Consider the following 18,726-nt stretch of genomic DNA (forward strand, 5'->3'; position numbering starts at 1 on the left):
TTGAAATCAAGGGTCGATAAATTAAAAAAACACGTAACGCTTTGCGGGAAGCCAGCGGCGTTCTTCGTGTGTGGCAAATGACCTCTTGCCATGGAAATGTGGAATTCTCACTCCCTGGAGCAGAGGCACAGAGATGAATTCCATCTCCACGCGTGTTAATATCCACGGTAATTCCGCCGTTTCGTTGTATGATGCGACCAATGCCCTTTGTGCCACGATGATCGATGCTGCGACAAGCCGAGGCAGGAAGTGCAGAACCCCCCCCCCCCCCGTGTGTTTCCCGCGTTCACGGGGGGGGGGGTCGACTCTCTAACAATCCTTGCCTCCAGGGTTCGTGCAATAGGCAAGTGCCGCTTTGTAGGAATCCGCGGTTGCTGGCTCTGTCGATTAGACTGCCCCCCCCCCCCCCACCTTGGGAACGTGGAATTTCCACCGCCGTCTTAAAAGTGTGGCCAACAGACGTTGGTTGGATCGCCATCGAACAAAGATGGCGGTCACCGCATCGCGTGGCGCTTTCACTTGCGCTTCTGCGGCCGTCTGGAATGCTCTTGCTTACGACATTAGGAAGCCGCTGGAGCTGTGGCACTTTTAAATCATGATCCAGATTGACGAACTCATTCCTTTAGAAGTGCTGCTTGTTGTTGTTGTGTTTAGTTTGTTGTCCTTCCCGCACACCTCCGATTCGCACGGTTGGCTACGTACGACGCGAAATAAGTTCAACACACACACACGCAGTATGAGGCTGAGTGCTTCTTGGACACTTTCTCCATCTGTTGTTGTTGTTTGACCATGCAACGCGAACTGTTGGCCACATCAGCAAACCCAGAGACAACCTGGCGATAGACATGGACCACACAGAGACACACAGCGTGACGCAGACATACAGAGACACATCGATATCCCTAGAGATACAGAGATATCGAGATAGAGATACATAGACACGTAGATACAGAGATTCATAGAGGCACACGGATCCACATAGAGACAAATGGGGATATGAATGTGGCGCGATATATTAAAGACAAGCCGAAGTAGTGCCACAGAGACCAAACAGAGACACACCAAGACTCATAGAGACACACAGAGACTCATAGAGACTCACAGCGACTCATAGAGACACACAGATACTCATAGAGATACACAGAGACTCATAGAGATACACAGAGACTCAAAGAGACACACAGAGACTCCTAGAGATACTGTGATGCCGCCGCCACGAAGCCGTTTAGCAGGCGCCCCATCTATGACCTCGCCACCCCCAAGCGATGGAGCCGACCCCGCGTCCCCCTCACCTCACCTCACATGAACACACCCGCACGCATCCCCCCCCCCATAGAGCTGGAAGGGGAGGTCACCTGATCGACCGGTTTTTATCCGAGAAGCCCTTATCGGGATTGACTTTCACGGTTTCCGGCGACCAGGGAATTGGACGACCTCCCCCGACGCTACGTTGCACCGCGGCGCTGCGACCGGCCTTAAGATGGTATGGTCGCGGCGAAGGGCATTCGGCCACCGCGGTTGAAACGCCTCCCCCCACACACACCCCCACGGGTCGACGAGACAGGCAGAGGAGGGACGGGGCGGCATAGTTTAGCGTGCCAAAGCGGGCTCGAGTGCTTAGGTGCCATCGTTAGGGAAGTTAAAGGATAGGGCGGGAATAGCAAATAATCAGAGAGGCGACTCGGACGCATAGTGCGCAATTAATGGGGCAGGTGGGGGAGACATGCGGAGGCTCCGCGCTTAACTTCCGCAGTGGACCGTGGTGATGGACGCCGCTGCATGGTGCGCAGGAGCACGGCGCCATGCATGAGAAGGGGATTAATTGGAATCGGCGCCACAGCACATCCGATTAGCATATCAAAGGCGCCCGGAGCCGCCGTGCGCGTGCCAGCGGGCGCGCGTCCATTGTTAAAGAAAAACTGGGAGAGGGCCGCCATCATGCTCGGAGCCGCATCCCTTTGATGTAGGGAGGATAAAAAGGGGGCGCAAAGGAGAGATCGCTCTCTCTCACTCCAGCGCCAGGCAACAGGACGCTCTCCAGTCCAGCGACCCGAACGTCCGTGAGACGCATCGAGGTGCGCTGCAAGTACGGGATCAACGAACCGCCGTGGGCACCTAACAGTGAGTAAGAAGGTGAAGTAGGATCATAGCCGATAAATAGAGAATAGGTTCAGGGGTGGTAGAATAGGCCAGCCTCGTCGATTCACACTGACTCAACAACCAGTTCCAGGTAGCAAATAATAAATCATTAATAGCGAATCGTGGCCTCGTGTGATCTCGTGAGCAGTGTGAATGCGTGTAGTGCTGCGTATGCAGCGGCTCGCCTCGTGGGAGCGCTGCGCAGAGCGGCGCGAGAGTGGGTGTCGCGTGTGGAGCTGCGTGTGTGCGCGTATGTTCGCTCCGTGTGGGTTGCAGGTGCGCGATTAGGAAAGGAAGGTATCGTGGTAGCGTAAAGGGGGGCATAATACCACTCGGTAACTAACCATGCCTACTACGCGGACCCGCGCTGGAGGGGAATCCTCGAGCGACGGCTCACACCCCATGGGTGAGGAACCCAGCAGCAGTTCGCCTAGCAGCGGGGGGGCGAGTAACGATGTTAGCCCGGCCGTTAGCATTATCGAGGGAGGGATCTCGGGGGCCAGCAACCCCCACATAATGGTGTCAGAAACGGGACGATCCCCCGCACCCCCAAGGGGAAGAGGCCCCCCAACCCAGATTAAAATCAAATGCACATTTACGGGCAAAGGAATTCCATCATGGAAATTGTTTGCCTGCAGCATCAGGGGGGCGGAAAAGGTTAATGGGTGGTCAGATGAGGAGGCGTTGCAGCAGTTAGAGCTACATTTAGATGGGCGGGCAGCTGACTTTGTGGAAGCTTTGCCCGCAAGCGCACAAACTCAGTGGGAGGAACTAATGTGCCAACTCGAACGGCGCTTCGGCGCCTATGACGAAGAGGAGGCGCAGGCGGCCTTAGAGGCTCGCTGCCGCCAACCCGGCGAGGATCTGCGAGATTACGCCGAAGACGTACGCACACTGACCCAGCTCGCGTACCCAGAGTACGAGTCAAAAATAATTGACGGCCTCGCTGCCGGGAAGGTCCAGCGATATTTGGCATGCACCCCGTGGTGGCAGCCAAATGTAGACGGTGCACGCCTCTCCTTTAACACCCTCGTCGAGTGCGCGCGCAAATGCGAGAAACTCTTGGGTGAGCGCGCGCAGCCTCGAGGGAGGGGATGAAAGTGCGCTGTAGGGAGCCTACTCTCCGACGAGGAGGAAGAGCTCGCCATCGCAGTAAGGGGACGGGCAAGGGAGCCCCAGAGACCCAGCGAGACAACCCCGGGGTGGGTAGCCGGGTTACAGACCGGCATGGGAGATATTGCTGGCCAGGTACACCAAGTACGCGAGGAAACGAATAACAATATGACTAAACTGCAATCCTCCGTTGAGACCATCCGATCCGAAATGGGGGACCTACGCGCCACGGTTGGAGGGTTATCTGGAAGGGTAGCCCGACTAGAGGCGGAGGATGGACAGCGGCGTAATGGGGGGGGAGGGAGTGGGCAGGGGGCCCACTACGGAGCCGCCCCCCCTCCCCGGACATGTTATATGTGCAATCGCCGAGGGCATCTAGTGAGAGACTGTCCTGAAATCACCCGAGCTAGGCAGACGTGGGGGTTAAACTCCAACGCCCCCTAGAGAGCGGACCAACTAGGGGTGCAATCGACGCAGTCCCGATACAAATAGACGATGATGAGAATAATGGCGAGCGAGTGATCTCCACACAGGTTCCAGCAACAACGCCCACGGAAACGGTGACTCCTGGCGACTGGCTACGGGAGCTTGTGGCGGGGATCACGGGGGCCACGTCGCTGGTGGAAGGGGAGGTAAACGGAGTGCGTACCCGAATCCTGCTGGACACGGGGGCGGTGGCCTCGCTCGTGAGTGCAGCGCACTGCAGCGCGATTGGGGTCGACGTGCGTCACCTGCATGCCCCGGACCGCGCGCTGCACACGGCGAGCGGAGCCGGAATGGGGTTGCTGGGGAGAGCCACCCTAGAGGTCCGCATAGGCAGCCAGGTGTGCACCCAGGAGTTCTAAGTGTCGAGTGCGTTGTGTCACGAGTGTATCGCAGGTACCGACCTCCTAGAACGGTTGGGACTCAACGTGCAACCCCGCCAGCGATGCGCCACCATGGAGAGCAACGGCGAGCGGATTCCGTTCCTGGGATGAAAACCGACGCGCCCCCGCTTCGCACCTGTGGCCGCTATCCTGGCGACGGCAGTCACCATCGGGCCGCTCACCGAGATGCTGGTGCCGGTAGCAACATTCCCCACCGACCCCGCGCTCCGACCATCAGGAGAGGTAATGCTAACTCCTCACCCGGAGTTGGCGAAACGGTATGGGGTCGTGGGATCCCGCATGTTGGTAAACGCAGATGGGGGCCGATTGTTTATGCGGATGTTTAACCCCCACAGTACCCCAGCGATACTGCGACGGCGCACCCCGATAGCCACCGTACACCCCCTGCACGTACGCCACTCTAACGACTCGGTGTTCGCACTCTGGGCTGAGGACACCGGTCGTCCTGAGGGTGACCAGGACCTGGCCTGGCGAGTCGGCCCGACTCCCCGAGCCGAGGTCGTTCCCCTGCTCGACGCGTTACATGTACCATGGGCGGATTTACCTAAGGGAGAGGCCGATCGGCTGCGCGAGTTACTGCGGGAGTATGCCGACGTGTTCAGCGAACACGACTTGGACGTGGGTCGGACCGACCTTGTTAAGCACCAAATTGACACCGGTGCAGCCCGACCCATCAAACTCCCTGCGTACTGAGTGGGCGCACCCGAACGCACCCAGATCAAAGAGGCAGTTGGGGACATGCTTCGCGATAACATAATTCAGCCCTCGGCGAGCCCCTGGTCAGCCCCGGTGGTACTAGTAACGAAAAAGGATGGGTCAACCCGGTTCTGCGTCGATTACCGTAAATTGAACGCAGTCACGCTCGGCGACGCCTTCCCCATACCCCGCATCGACGACACTTTTGACAGCCTCGCCGGAGCGCGATATTTTTCCACCCTCGATCTCGCGTCCGGGTACTGGCAGGTGGAGATGGCGGAGGAGGATCGGCTGAAAACCGCCTTCACCACCCCAATGGGACTATTCGAGTTTCGAGTACTCCCGTTCGGACTCACCAATGCGCCCGCGACGTTCCAGCGGCTGATGGAGTTGGTGATGCGGGGCTTGCAATGGGAACAGTGCCTGATTTACCTGGATGACGTGATAGTGTTCAGTAGATCTTTGTCTGAGCATTGGTCCAGGTTACGAGAGGTGTTCCAGCGGCTGCGAACGGCTTATCTCAAGCTCAAGCCACGTAAGTGTTACATCGCATAACGCGAGGTGGGGTACCTCGGGCATCGCGTCAGCGAAGCAGGCGTGCGCACCGATCCGGAGAAGGTACGCGCCGTAGTGGAGTGGCCACGGCCAAGGAATCTGACGGAGATCAGATCATTTTTGGGGCTCGCCACCTATTATCGTCGATTTGTAAAGGGATTCAGCGAGATTGCACACCCCCTCACCCAACTCACCTCCCCTAAGCACCCCTATCAGTGGACGGGGGCCTGCCAGAGGGCCTTCACCACTCTCAAAGACCACCTCACCCACGCCCCCACCCTCGCTTTCCCCGATTTTACCACCGATTTTATTTTGGACACCGACGCCTGCAGCAGCGGGCTGGGCGCGGTGTTGTCACAGGTACAGGATGGGACGGAACGAGTCATCGCGTATGCCAGCCGGACCTTGAGTGGGGCCGAGCTGAACTATTGCGTGACCCGCCAAGAGTTGTACGCCGTGATTTTCGCATGTAAGCAGTTCCGGCCGTATTTATACGGCAGGAAATGTCGAGTACGTACTGACCATTATGCTCTGCAGTTTCTTCTTACATTCAAGGAGCCGCGGGGGCAGATGGCCCAGTGGTTGGTGCAGTTGCAGGAGTACAACCTGCAAATCGAGTATCGGGCTGGCCGGACGCATGCAAACGCGGACGCCTTGTCGAGGCAGCCCATTGTGTACGCCGAGACAAGGGCGGAGGAGGCCTGTCCGTGTTTCACGGGGGGACGCTGCCGGCAGGCAACGGACCCCCGAGGGGCCGCGGCCACTGACCCCCCCCAGCGAGAGAGAGTGCAGTGTGCACCACAGAGACCCTCACAGGTGGCACCGAGGATCCCAACGACCGCCCGGCAAGCGCGGGACCCACGGCTCGGGACCCGGCGGATCACCCCGCCCCGATCGGACGGATCCAGGAGGACGTCAGCTGCGCCTTCCTGGGCCTGAACGACGAGCAGCTGAGACAGACCCAGCAGCGGGATCCCGATCTGGCGGCGGTGGAGGCGGCACTGCGGGAGGAAAAGAGCGCCCTACCAGAACCCTGGAGCGGTTTGTATGGCCGGTTGTGTGTGCAGAACGGGGTGGTACAGGAGTTAACCGAGGCCGGCCAGCCGGGGTGCATCTGTGTTCCTGCCCAGGTACGACCCCAGCTGCTACGGCTGGTGCATGACCACCCGCTCGGGGGCCACGATGGCGAACGACGCACTGGAGAGACCCTGCGTCGCCAGTATCTCTGGCCCAAATTGGCACAAGACGTGGCCGCCTGGGTACAGGGCTGCCGCGCCTGTCAGCAGTGCGGGCCGAAACCGGCACGATACCAGGTACACCTAAGGCCGTTCCGCGTCAGCCGCACGAACCAGCTGGTCGGGATCGACCTACAAGGGCCATTCCCACGGTCCCATCGAGGCAACCGGTATATCCTAGTCGCAGTAGAGTATTTCACCCGCTACCCCGTGGCAGTGGCCATCCCTGACAAAACGGCCCTGGTGGTGGCCCGGGCATTCGTGGAGCATTACGTACTTAAGCACGGGATCCCAGAACGAGTCCTCACCGACCAGGGTAGCGAGTTCAAGGCCGAGCTGTTCCAGGCACTGTGCCGAGAATTCGGAATCCAGAAGAACCGAACCACAGCATACCACCCCCAGGCGAACGGTATGGTGGAGCGCATGAATCAGACCTTAGCGGGGAAACTCAAACGTATGGCGGCCGCAAATCAACGGGATTGGGACGAACACCTCCCCTACGCACTTTTCGCCTACGCCACCACCGTACATACGTCGACGGGACAAACCCCGTTTTTGATGATGCTCGGCCGTGAGTCTCGTTTACCCGCAGATCTGCTGTTCGGCGTTCCTTCCCCCCAGCCGGAGGAGGGAAGCCGCCCCGTGGAACACCTGATGGAGACCCTGCGAGAAGCCCGAGGCCGAGCATACCCGCAAGGGGAAGCCGCGCATCGGCGGCAAGAACAGGGCGCCCGACCCCGCATGGAACCCCCCTTATTCCTGACCGGCGCTAAGGTGTGGCTACACACCCCTCGCGTCGGGGCCGGGCAGGTGGGGAAACTGACGACCTACTGGCGAGGACCCTGGACCGTGGTGCGGCAGATCTCCCCCTGGACGGTACTAATATATGGCGGGGAGAGGGGTCGAGAAACGGTGGTCAACGTCCGCCGCTTAAAACCATGGAAAGCGGCCCCGGCGAGAGAGAACCCCGTCGCCCGAAGGCCCCGAAATCCCGGGGTACCCGCACCCCTCGTGTTTGGGGGCCTCGCACCCTACATGGGCTCCGCTGGGCCCCCGAGACGCCCCGATCCAGTCAGGAGACGACGCGGACGACGGCTCCTAAACCCTTCTGCTGCTGAGTTTGTGCCCCAGCCCGCAGGTACCGAGGGACAGGGAGAGCCGCTGGAGTGGAGGAGGAGGCCGCCGCAGGAGCTACAGAGGACGGAGCCACCCGCCCCGAGACCAGCCACAAGGTCCGGACGGATCCCCCGGACCCCGCAGCGTTTCCTCGTGGGCGCGGCCCAAGCAAGGTGCTCCAGTCAACCCGGGACAGGGACTGGCACCTCGGGGGGCTATGTGATGCCGCCGCCACGAAGCCGTTCAGCAGGCGCCCCATCTACGACCTCGCCACCACCAAGCGACGGAGCCGACCCCGCATCCCCCTCACCTCACCTCACATGAACACACCCGCACGCATCCCCCCCCCCCCCCATAGAGCTGGAAGGGGAGGTCACCTGACCGACCGGTTTTTATCCGAGAAGCCCTTATCGGGATTGACTTTCACGGTTTCCGGCGACCAGGGAATTGGACGACCTCCCCCGACGCTACGTTGCACCGCGGCGCTGCGACCGGCCTTAAGATGGTATGGTCGCGGCGAAGGGCATTCGGCCACCGCGGTTGAAACGCCTCCCCCCACATACACCCCCACGGGTCGACGAGACAGGCAGAGGAGGGACGGGGCGGCATAGTTTAGCGTGCCAAAGCGGGCTCGAGTGCGTAGGTGCCATCGTTAGGGAAGTTAAAGGGAATAGCAAATAATCAGAGAGGCGACTCGGACGCATAGTGCGCAATTAATGGGGCAGGTGGGGGAGACATGCGGAGGCTCCGCGCTTAACTTCCGCAGCGGACCGTGGTGATGGACGCCGCTGCATGGTGCGCAGGAGCACGGCGCCATGCATGAGAAAGGGATTAATTGGAATCGGCGCCGCAGCACATCCGATTAGCATATCAAAGGCGCCCGGAGCCGCCGTGCGCGTGCCAGCGGGCGCGCGTCCATTGTTAAAGAAAAACTGGGAGAGGGCCGCCATCACGCTCGGAGCCGCATCCCTTTGATGTAGGGAGGATAAAAAGGGGGCGCAAAGGAGAGATCGCTCTCTCTCACTCCAGCGCCAGGCGACAGGACGCTCTCCAGTCCAGCAACCCGAACGTCCGTGAGACGCATCGAGGTGCGCTGCGAGTACGGGATCAACGAACCGCCGTGGGCACCTAACAGTGAGTAAGAAGGTGAAGTAGGATCATAGCCGATAAATAGAGAATAGGTTCAGGGGTGGTAGAATAGGCCAGCCTCGTCGATTCACACTGACTCAACAACCAGTTCCAGGTAGCAAATAATAAATCATTAATAGCGAATCGTGGCCTCGTGTGATCTCGTGAGCAGTGTGAATGCGTGTAGTGCTGCGTATACAGCGGCTCGCCTCGTGGGAGCGCTGTGCAGAGCGGCGCGAGAGTGGGTGTCGCGTGTGGAGCTGCGTGTGTGCGCGTACGTTCGCTCCGTGTGGGTTGCAGGTGCGCGATTAGGAAAGGAAGGTATCGTGGTAGCGTAAAGGGGGGCATAATACCACTCGGTAACTAACCATGCCTACTACGCGGACCCGCGCTGGAGGGGAATCCTCGAGCGACGGCTCACACCCCATGGGTGAGGAACCCAGCAGCGGTTCGCCTAGCAGCGGGGGGGCGAGTAACGATGTTAGCCCGGCCGTTAGCATTATCGAGGGAGGGATCTCGGGGGCCAGCGACCCCCACAATACACAGAGACTCATAGAGATACACAGTGACACACAGAGATACACAGAGACTCATAGAGACTCATAGAGACATATAAACTCATAGAGACTCACAGAGACTCAGAGTCACACAGAGACTGACAGAAATACACAGAGACACGTGGAGACACAAAGAGACTCACAGAGATACACAGAGACACGTGGAGACACACATAGACACATAGAGATACACAGACACTCATAGAGACACACAGACACTCATAGAGACACACAGAGACTCATAGAGAGACACAGAGACTCACAGAGACACACATAGACTCATAGAGACTCATAGAGACTCATAGAGATACGCAGAGACTCATAGAGATACACAGAGACCCATAGAGACACACAGAGACTCATAGAGACACACAGAGACTCATAGATACACACAGAGACTCATAGAGACACAGAGACCCATAGAGATACACAGATACTCATTGAGACGCACAGAGACTCATAGAGACACACAGTGACACACAGAGATACACAGAGACTCATAGAGACTCATAGAGACACACAGATACACACAGAGACTCATAGAGACACACAGAAACTCATAAAGACTCACAGAGACTCATAGAGTCACACATAGACTCACAGAGATACACAGAGACACGTGGAGGTGGAGACACAAAGAGACTCACAGAGATACACAGAGACTCATAGAGACACACATAGACTCATAGAGACTCATAGAGATACACAGAGACTCATAGAGACACACAGAGACTCATAGAGACTCATAGAGACCCATAGAGACACAGAGACCGTGCTACGAAGATGGCCCGGGGGGGGGGGGGCATCGCCCGAAACGTCGCCTATCGCGCACACGACGCTTCCCCTGCACGTGCACTTGACGATTGCTCCGAGCAATCTTCCACGGCCTGGCGATGAGTTCGCTTCGCGCTCCGAGTTTTCCTCTGCTCCGCGTGCGAAATATTTAAACGCTGCGAGGTGAATTCGTTTCATTGACGAGGAGCGCACGTGATGGAGTATATGAATGCGCGCACATAGACAGTGAATATCACCCCGTCACGCCTGTAGCAGAATGCCGCGGGCACTGTGGCTGTAAAGGCCGGCACTGTGGCTCACGACGGAGGTGGCCAACACCACTCCCGGCCGCCTTTGTCTCCCCAGTGGCGATATTTACCACAGCTCGCACCACGTACTCATTTGAGGCTGAGTCGACCTAAGGGAGGCCCGGAACCGGTTTAGATCTTCGTCATCGGTGTTGGCCGTGAGCGGGAATCGAACTCGGGTTTGTAACGCAGCGTAGCGCTAACTGCTGCACCGCCGCTCTCCCCGCGACTTATTTCCGCGTACGAAATACAATTACTGAAAGGTAAATTAGGTGAATTGAAAGGGCGCACGTGTGCATGCATACACTCAGAGACGTACACACACAAATGTGTACATTGCATGTGAACGCACGTATGGGGCCGCACATGACGAAACCTCGCCGCATTCGTCACTAACACCGTGGCCTTTGAAGCACAAATATATCACAGGCGACGTTTCGGGGAATGGCCCTCATCCAACAACAGCTTGACAAATGGCTGGAAAAAACCCCGATAACGACAAGAGAACGCCGGACAGTGATGAGTAATAACAACAACAACAACAACTCGTCTCAAGACGCTCTGTCTCTCAGGAGGGCCCCACGACACCGGGGCTGTTTGGGTTCATTGCCAGCGATGAGAGTTTGGCCGCTTCGCGTGCGAGGAAATCCGCTGATGGGCTGCCCCATCCCTCTCCTCCACCTCCTGGCCACGTCGCAGTCCAGCCCCCAAACCCCCCAGCTCCCGATCTTCCCAAGCGGTCTTCCCAATCAACTCTGCCATTGGGAATGCAAAATACTTTATCCGGAGGAGGGGTGGTTGTAGGGGGGAGGGATTGTTAGCGGAGTCAGGGAGATCCCCCAATACCGCCCAGCAAATCACACCCTGGACATGTGTAAGGGGCGCAACGGTGGCTAGGAGATGTTAATTACCTCGCCCGGTATGCAGGAGATCGTGGATTCGATCCCGACCCTGACGCCTGCTGCTGTATATTTGGAGTTTGCGTGTCTCTCTCTCCCCGTTGTGAGATGTTAACTCCCTCGCCCGGTATACAGGAGGTCGTGGGATCGATCCCGACCCTGACGCCTGCTACTGTATATTTGGAGTTTGCGTGTCTCTCTCTCCCCGTGGTCACGTGGATGTTTCTCTGGGTCCTCCGGGTTTTCCCTCCACATTTAGAATCAACGCCATCGTCATCAACGTCACGTGTTTAGGGTATTTGGTTGAAATACATTTCCAGATGATACATCATTTGTGGCCAGGTCAGTTGTGAAAAAGAAATACACGGCTCAGTGGGGCTTACCTGGTAAAATAAAACAAATGTTAAAAAGTTTAGTTTAATCTCTGCCCAGAACCAACCATCCACAATATATGCCAGAGAAACATTCAAGTTAATTCTGCTGAACCAGGTGGGCACTCACGAGACCGGGATGAGTCTCCCTGGGTCACCAAAATCACAAACGCACCCCCTGGGGACCTCCTCCGCCGCCGCTGCAGTTGCACCGCCGACGCAGTCGACAGCGTCACGCCACGGAGTGGAGCGCAGGGCCGCTCGTGGCAATACTCACGACCATAACTACAGTGATGATATACAACGCGCCTTTTGCCCGTCCAAGGACGCGTGTCTTGCAGTAAATCTGAGACTTGGAAGCGACAAGCAGCCCGCGACGTGATATATTCATTGCGTCCATTCGTGTGCAATTGATAAGGGCGCGGTGACACAGACTTATTTCATTTTAAAGGTTATAATCCCTTGGTCATCACGACGTCCTTTTTACTTTGATGTCTCAACAGCGTGACGGAGATCACGTGACGTGAGGGTTCTGCCTTTGTAGTGAGGGTTGTAAGTTGACGCCGAGGAGGGAGGAGGAGGCGCCTCGCCCCCCCCCATGTGGAGTGACGTCACCCGCTAATCATTATGAATGGGGGGGGAGGTGTCCATTATCGTCGTCGTCCTCGATTTGTGCCGCCACTCTCACGACGCAGCGGCTCTTACGACGCGCGTGGCCCGTCAGCTGGCAGCGACGCCGCTCCCTGCAACCCGGCTGAGCGGTGTTCACGCTCCTTTGTCAGATCCGGCAAATGCTCGGCACGCGAGCGCTTTGGGCTTCTTTCGCGCCAAGCGTAGCCGACCGCTTCTACGGGATTTGGTCCTCGCATATATATAATGAATGTGCATCTCTGTGGGATGATGTTGGCATGAATGACACCGCTATATAAAGTATTATTACTACTACTATTCGTCTCGAACGATACCAGGGGGTATTTAAATGTCCAACGTGAAGCAGGGTAACGCGAAGCATTTACTCCGGTTAACACACAGACGGCGCGGTATTTACCGGGGCGGCCTTCCGCCATTTACCTGCGAACCCCTTGCAAGGAGCTGCGAGCGCGCTGCCAGCCGGACCCCCCGCGTGGCCTCCGACGTGGGAGCCCACGTGGCCCCCCCACGTGGTTCCCACGCGGTCCCCCACGTGGCCCCCGTGTGCCCCCCCCCCCATGTGAGCTTGAATCGAACTCGGGTCGCCGGGTTCGTAGCACAGCGCGCGAACCGCCACACCACCACTCCCACCTGGCACTTTCTTCTCCCAAGCACCACGTTGGAAACACCAAAACAAGCTCGTGTGAGAGCTTCCAGAGACACAAAAAGGCAAAGACAAAGATCCCCCGTATAGCCTTAACAGACTGTCGGGGCAAGTGCTGTTAGTGAGCACCTATAAAGGCCGGCACGGCACACGAGAAGGTGAGTGGCTAACACCACGCCCGGCCGTCTTTGTCTCCCCAGTGGCGATGTTTACACCGCACCAGGTACTCATTTGAGGCTGAGTCGACCTAGGGGAGGCCCAGGACCGGTTCAGATAATTGCCCGTGAGCGGAAATCGAACTCGGTTCGCCAGGTTTGTAGCGCAGCGCGCTAACCACTACACTACCGCTACACTACCGCTCCCCATACACACACAGACACACAGCCACACAGACACACACATAGATACACACATAGGCACACAGACACACACACACAGACACACACAGACACACGCACACAGACACACACAGACACACACATAGGCACACAGCCACACACAGACACATACACAGACACACACAGCCACACACACAGCCACACACACACAGACACACACAGACACACTAAAACCCACACATATACGTAACAAAAAAAGGAGATAAATAGAATTCTAATGCTCCGCACAATTTTATAATCAGCAATGCCAATCAGCTGGAGAAATGTGCAAATTGGAAACATTCCGGACCGAAACTGCATAATGAACTCACTCGCATTGCAACCTATCATGGGGTATTTTCCTTAACGCATACCGCAAGTGTTACGATAATGGCCCGTGTCTTGATAATGAAGAGACTGCCTGTCATTGCCGTATAATAGAATGCCACTGTCAGAACTATGAGCGCGCACCCGCAAATGGGTTGGTTGCGACATTTAAAGCATCACTAAAATCCCCGCTGCAAACGCAGGCCACCGCGAGATTTAGTGAATACGATTCACCAGCAAACGAGTGAACCAAATTTGCTTCGAGTGTAACTGCACGGATTCCAATCACGCTCGCCACTGACACTTGCACCTTGAAGGGACGAAGCACATTGAGAACATCTGCAATGAAGGTCTATTGCCCGAAACGTCACCTAGTATATATAGTTTTAATTTGAGGACCACTGTGTTTATGATAAATGCGTTGAGTCCACTGACATTGGTGATTGAATCAGAAATCCGAATAATTATTTATACTGGAGGAATCCTATGAACTATGAAGCTCTTTTTTTCACAGATGATCGGTCGGAGCATGGGGTAAGAAAGTTACAGCAACAAACAGTACAACAACACGATAGGAGTGAAAAGTACAAGACAGCTAAACAAATCACCCAGACACAAATTAAACTAAACCATCCCCATCCTATCAGGCAAAGCCCACTGAGATATGAACTTATTTTTCAGGAGCGACCAGATTGATCATCATCACCACCAGAGTGATCATCACTCGTTATCAAAAAAAGCCATCTTCGGCAATGTCATCATCATTATCGGCATTCAAATGACTTAATCGCTGTGAACAGTACACTCACTCCCAAATGGATGAGTGAAGTTGCCTATGGTGTATGTCTCGCGTGTGTAATGAAGCATGTGAGATGTAACGCTAAAATGTGTTATATGTGTAGTGTAACAGCGCCGGCTGGTGGCCAGCAGCGGCAGCTGTGGTGGACAGACAGGACACACGCCGGTGAGGGCGAGCACGGTGTGTTGGCAGAGCGAGGAACTGGGGCAAGGGTCACGGAGGACCCCATCTGGAGGCCCCTGGAACCTGCTGGCGGGTTCGAGAAAGGAGGCGCGGTCAGGGCGGAGCCAGGCCACGTTGGGAGCATAAAAGGAGCCGAGAGCGGGGGGCTCGAGGCTGCCGGTGCTGGGAGTGGACTCGTCTCGTCGTCGCTGTCGTCTCGTCGCCGTCGTCGCCGCCGTCTTCACGAGATGTTGCGCTGCCAGAAGTTGTTGGCTGTCTCAGTCGGCGCCGTCGGTGTTAGACGGCTAGTGTTGTGTACAGGCGAGGCTAAGCGACTGTAGAGAGTGTGCAGGCGAGATCGTGTGTGTTCAATAAAGGTGCCTCCTACGAACCTCGTCTCCAAATCACTGGCACTACATATATATCAGCACAACATGTCCTTGCCTAAACCGACCCCTCCATTCAATAATGTCGATGACGGGTTCTATCGATTACGGCCTTCTTTCTGGCCTAGTCTCACCAGCGTTAGACCAGAGAACGGCAACAAGTGAACAGCACAAAGACAATGCGCGCATTTATAGCTCGAGGTGAGCAGCTATATCATGGGATACCTTTTTGCCAATTTGCATGTTCACCACAAGTATTGTGTGTGGTTAATGCAGACTTGATTCATTCTAGATTTGAAGTTTTCGTGACTGCAGGGATCCATACTCTTTGGTTCCTTCGGTAAAGTCACGAAGGTATAAAATATATGGAATTAATGTGGTTAAGAAATTGGTTCAGTGCTGGCAGGCCATGTGGCCAAATAACGAAAGTGTTATCCACATATCTCTTCCACAAGAAAGGACGTAGGGTGGATGTCTGGATGGCATCTGTTTAAAAAAACAGAATCAAATACACCATGGAAGTAGAGAAGGATGGTACGCTACCATTCCTGGATGTTTTGTTTGAGAAGAAACCTGATGGCTCTTTGAGACACTCTGTCTACAGGAAAGCCACCCACACAAATTCCTATCTGAAACCTGATTCCCGCCACCATCCGGCACAGAATTCCCTCATCAAAACACTACACCATAGGGCCCACTGCATTTGTGACCAACATCACCTAGCCAGTGAACTGGAACACGTACACCAAGTCCTTAAGATGAATGGATATTCGGACTGCATTATCCGCAAAGCTGTTTCTCCAACCATGGAGAAACAACCTCCTGAGACGACGATCAAAACCATTACGTTACCATATATAGCAGGCGTTACCAAAAAGATTTGCCAAAATCTTTTACAAACACAAAATCCAGGTCTGATTCAGTACAGTACACAAAATCCGTGATCTAATCCCATCTGTGAAGGATGTCATTCCTGACATGCAATATCCGGGAGTCTACAAACTAAGTTGCTCCTGTGGTGTAATATTGTTACATTGGGGAAACGAAACGGCATGTGTCGGACTGTGTTCGCGAGCCCAAGGCAGATCTGAAACACGGCAGGACTAATACCTACGCTGTGGCCGACCATTGCTATAATGCTGTAGGCTGTCATGATATTGTTTTTTCCGAGATCAAGGTGCTCTGCAAACCTTCGAGCTACCATTAAAAGTTTGTTCATGAAGCCATCCAGATATATAAACATAGACATAACTTCAACCGAGAAGATGGATACAAATTGAGCAATCATTGGAAGGATGTTATTAACCAGGTAAAATCTTAACTGCTTTATAGTTTGCCTTCATATCACATTTCCAGTTTCTTCTGTCTCCTACCCCCCAGCCCCGCTCACTTCCCAGCCCCGGCATTTTGTCGTACCCGTGTTGGATCTTGAACTTCCCAGCCCCCCGGCAGTGTGCTGTACTCGGTGTTGAGTAGGCACTCCTCCCCCACTCCCCCTACCCCACACCCCCACCCTCTCTATCTCTCCTCCCTGGCTCCCCCCCCCTCTCTTACTTATATATAACCTCTTGTTACCAGCAGCCTCCTCTTGCCCGCTTCAGCAATTGTTTATTGCTGTGGTTGTGCCACCTGATGACGGGCACTTGTGTTGCGCCCGAAACGTCGTGATTGAATTTATTTTATATTTTATACCTACGTGACTTTACCGAAAGAACCATAGAGTACAGACTTGATTCCTTACAAAAGGTTTCTATTTGGTGTTTTAACATCTTAACACCTGTTTTATTGCAAAAAAGGGTAAAACCTATCCTTATTTTTTCATACTTTTGTAATAAACCCACTCGGGACGATATCGTATTCTCGTTTCTTGTCTTTATTCGTTCTTCATTACACAGCTCTCTCACATCGCTGGGTTCCTTTTTCCCGTTGCTCCCGTTACTCGAGCGTGGCGTTCGCTCGCTTTCCTCGCCCCCTCACACCGCTGGCTAATGGCGTTCGGGAGACAGCCTCCGGCCTACCACGTGGCCGCTGGCGTGCCGGAGGCGCAGACGTGGTCTCTCCTCAAACTTCTCCACACTGACCACGAGCTGTCTCTCTCCTCCCCTTATAACACCTGGCTCACGTGATGCCTCACAGCCAATCATCAGACTGACTCCTGGAACCTTCTAGATGTTGCTATACAGCCCCAGGGCTACGCCCCTGGCTCAACATCCCATTGGCTGCGGGCTGAGGCCGGCAGAGCCTATCACCATCGCCCAGTTGCCCCCGGGTGCATCCTCATATTACACTTTCATACTGGCAAAAATATCCCATGATGAATACTGTAAATAATAATCTCAACGCAACACGACCATATTTATGTATACATGCCAATGTCTATATATTTTTGTATTAAATGATTGCCAAGGAAAACGTAAGTTAGTTTGTATAGGACACGTGATGAGAAGCTAGGATGATGGCTGAAGGATGAGACTGAGGACAGAATGCAGCTGAAGGATGGAGCACGCCCGAAATGAACCTCAACTTGTTATTTTATTTTGCCAGCTCAGGTCCACTGAGCTGTGGAGCTCTTTTGAGAAGCGACCTGCCCAGTACAAATGATAGCTCAACGAAGTGGCTCATCACATGGACATTTATAGCAGCAGCCAAATAGTCTAAACACGTGATGTTGATTACAAATGTGGAGGGAAAAACCGGACCCTGAGAAAAATCCACGCGATCACGGTGAGAACATGCAAACTTCAGTTTCATGTATTAGGTATAGCCCTGTGAGCCATTCGGCTCTTGAATCGGGTGCAACCGCAACAAACAAAAACGTGAACAAGAAAACATCTTAAAGTGACGATGCGCAAACAGAAAAATCCAGGAAAAAACTGCAAAGTCTTGCAGAAAAAAATCACCGTACACCAACGCTGTGCAAAAATCCCAGTGGGATGCAAGTCAAACAACAACACAGCAGGCGTCAGGGTCAGGATCGAACCCACGACCTCCTGTATACCAGGCGAGGTCGTTGGCATCGCATCACTGTGATGGATGTCGATGGCGTGGGGAGAGAGAGGCATTCGTCCAGCAGTGGATAGAACCTGGCTGATGATGACATTAGGACACACTCAAGATGACACGCGGGAATAGTTACATGTCTTGTATACCAGTGATCCAGGTACAGCAACAACCCCGATATAAGTCTCCCCCCTTCAACGCCGTCATTTGCTTCATGAACGCCGCCCGCTACCAGACTCGCGTCGCCTCAACCGCCACGCTCACCGCACCGTCCCTCCTCGCTCGTCGTTCTCCGTCGCCTCTCGGCCCGTCGCCTCCAACCACCCGCCCACTGCCGTCCTCGAGCGTCGCGTCGTCGATTTACGCCGTTTCGGATATACGTCGGTTTCGATATACGTCGGTTTCGATATACGTCGGTTTTGATTTACGTCTGTTTCGATTTACGTCAATTTCGATATCCGTAAGTCGCACCTCTCAGGAACTCCCCCAAATCGTGGGGGGGGGGGGTAACATGAACAGTTGGTTCCATTCCAACGTGCCTGCAACGTTGGTCGGACAAACACTGCACGCTTCCTGGGGGAGAGCGGCGGGGATTTGTTTTCA

The sequence above is a fragment of the Lampetra fluviatilis genome, chromosome 49 (assembly GCF_964198595.1).
Source record: "Lampetra fluviatilis chromosome 49, kcLamFluv1.1, whole genome shotgun sequence".
Lineage (NCBI taxonomy): Eukaryota > Metazoa > Chordata > Hyperoartia > Petromyzontiformes > Petromyzontidae > Lampetra > Lampetra fluviatilis.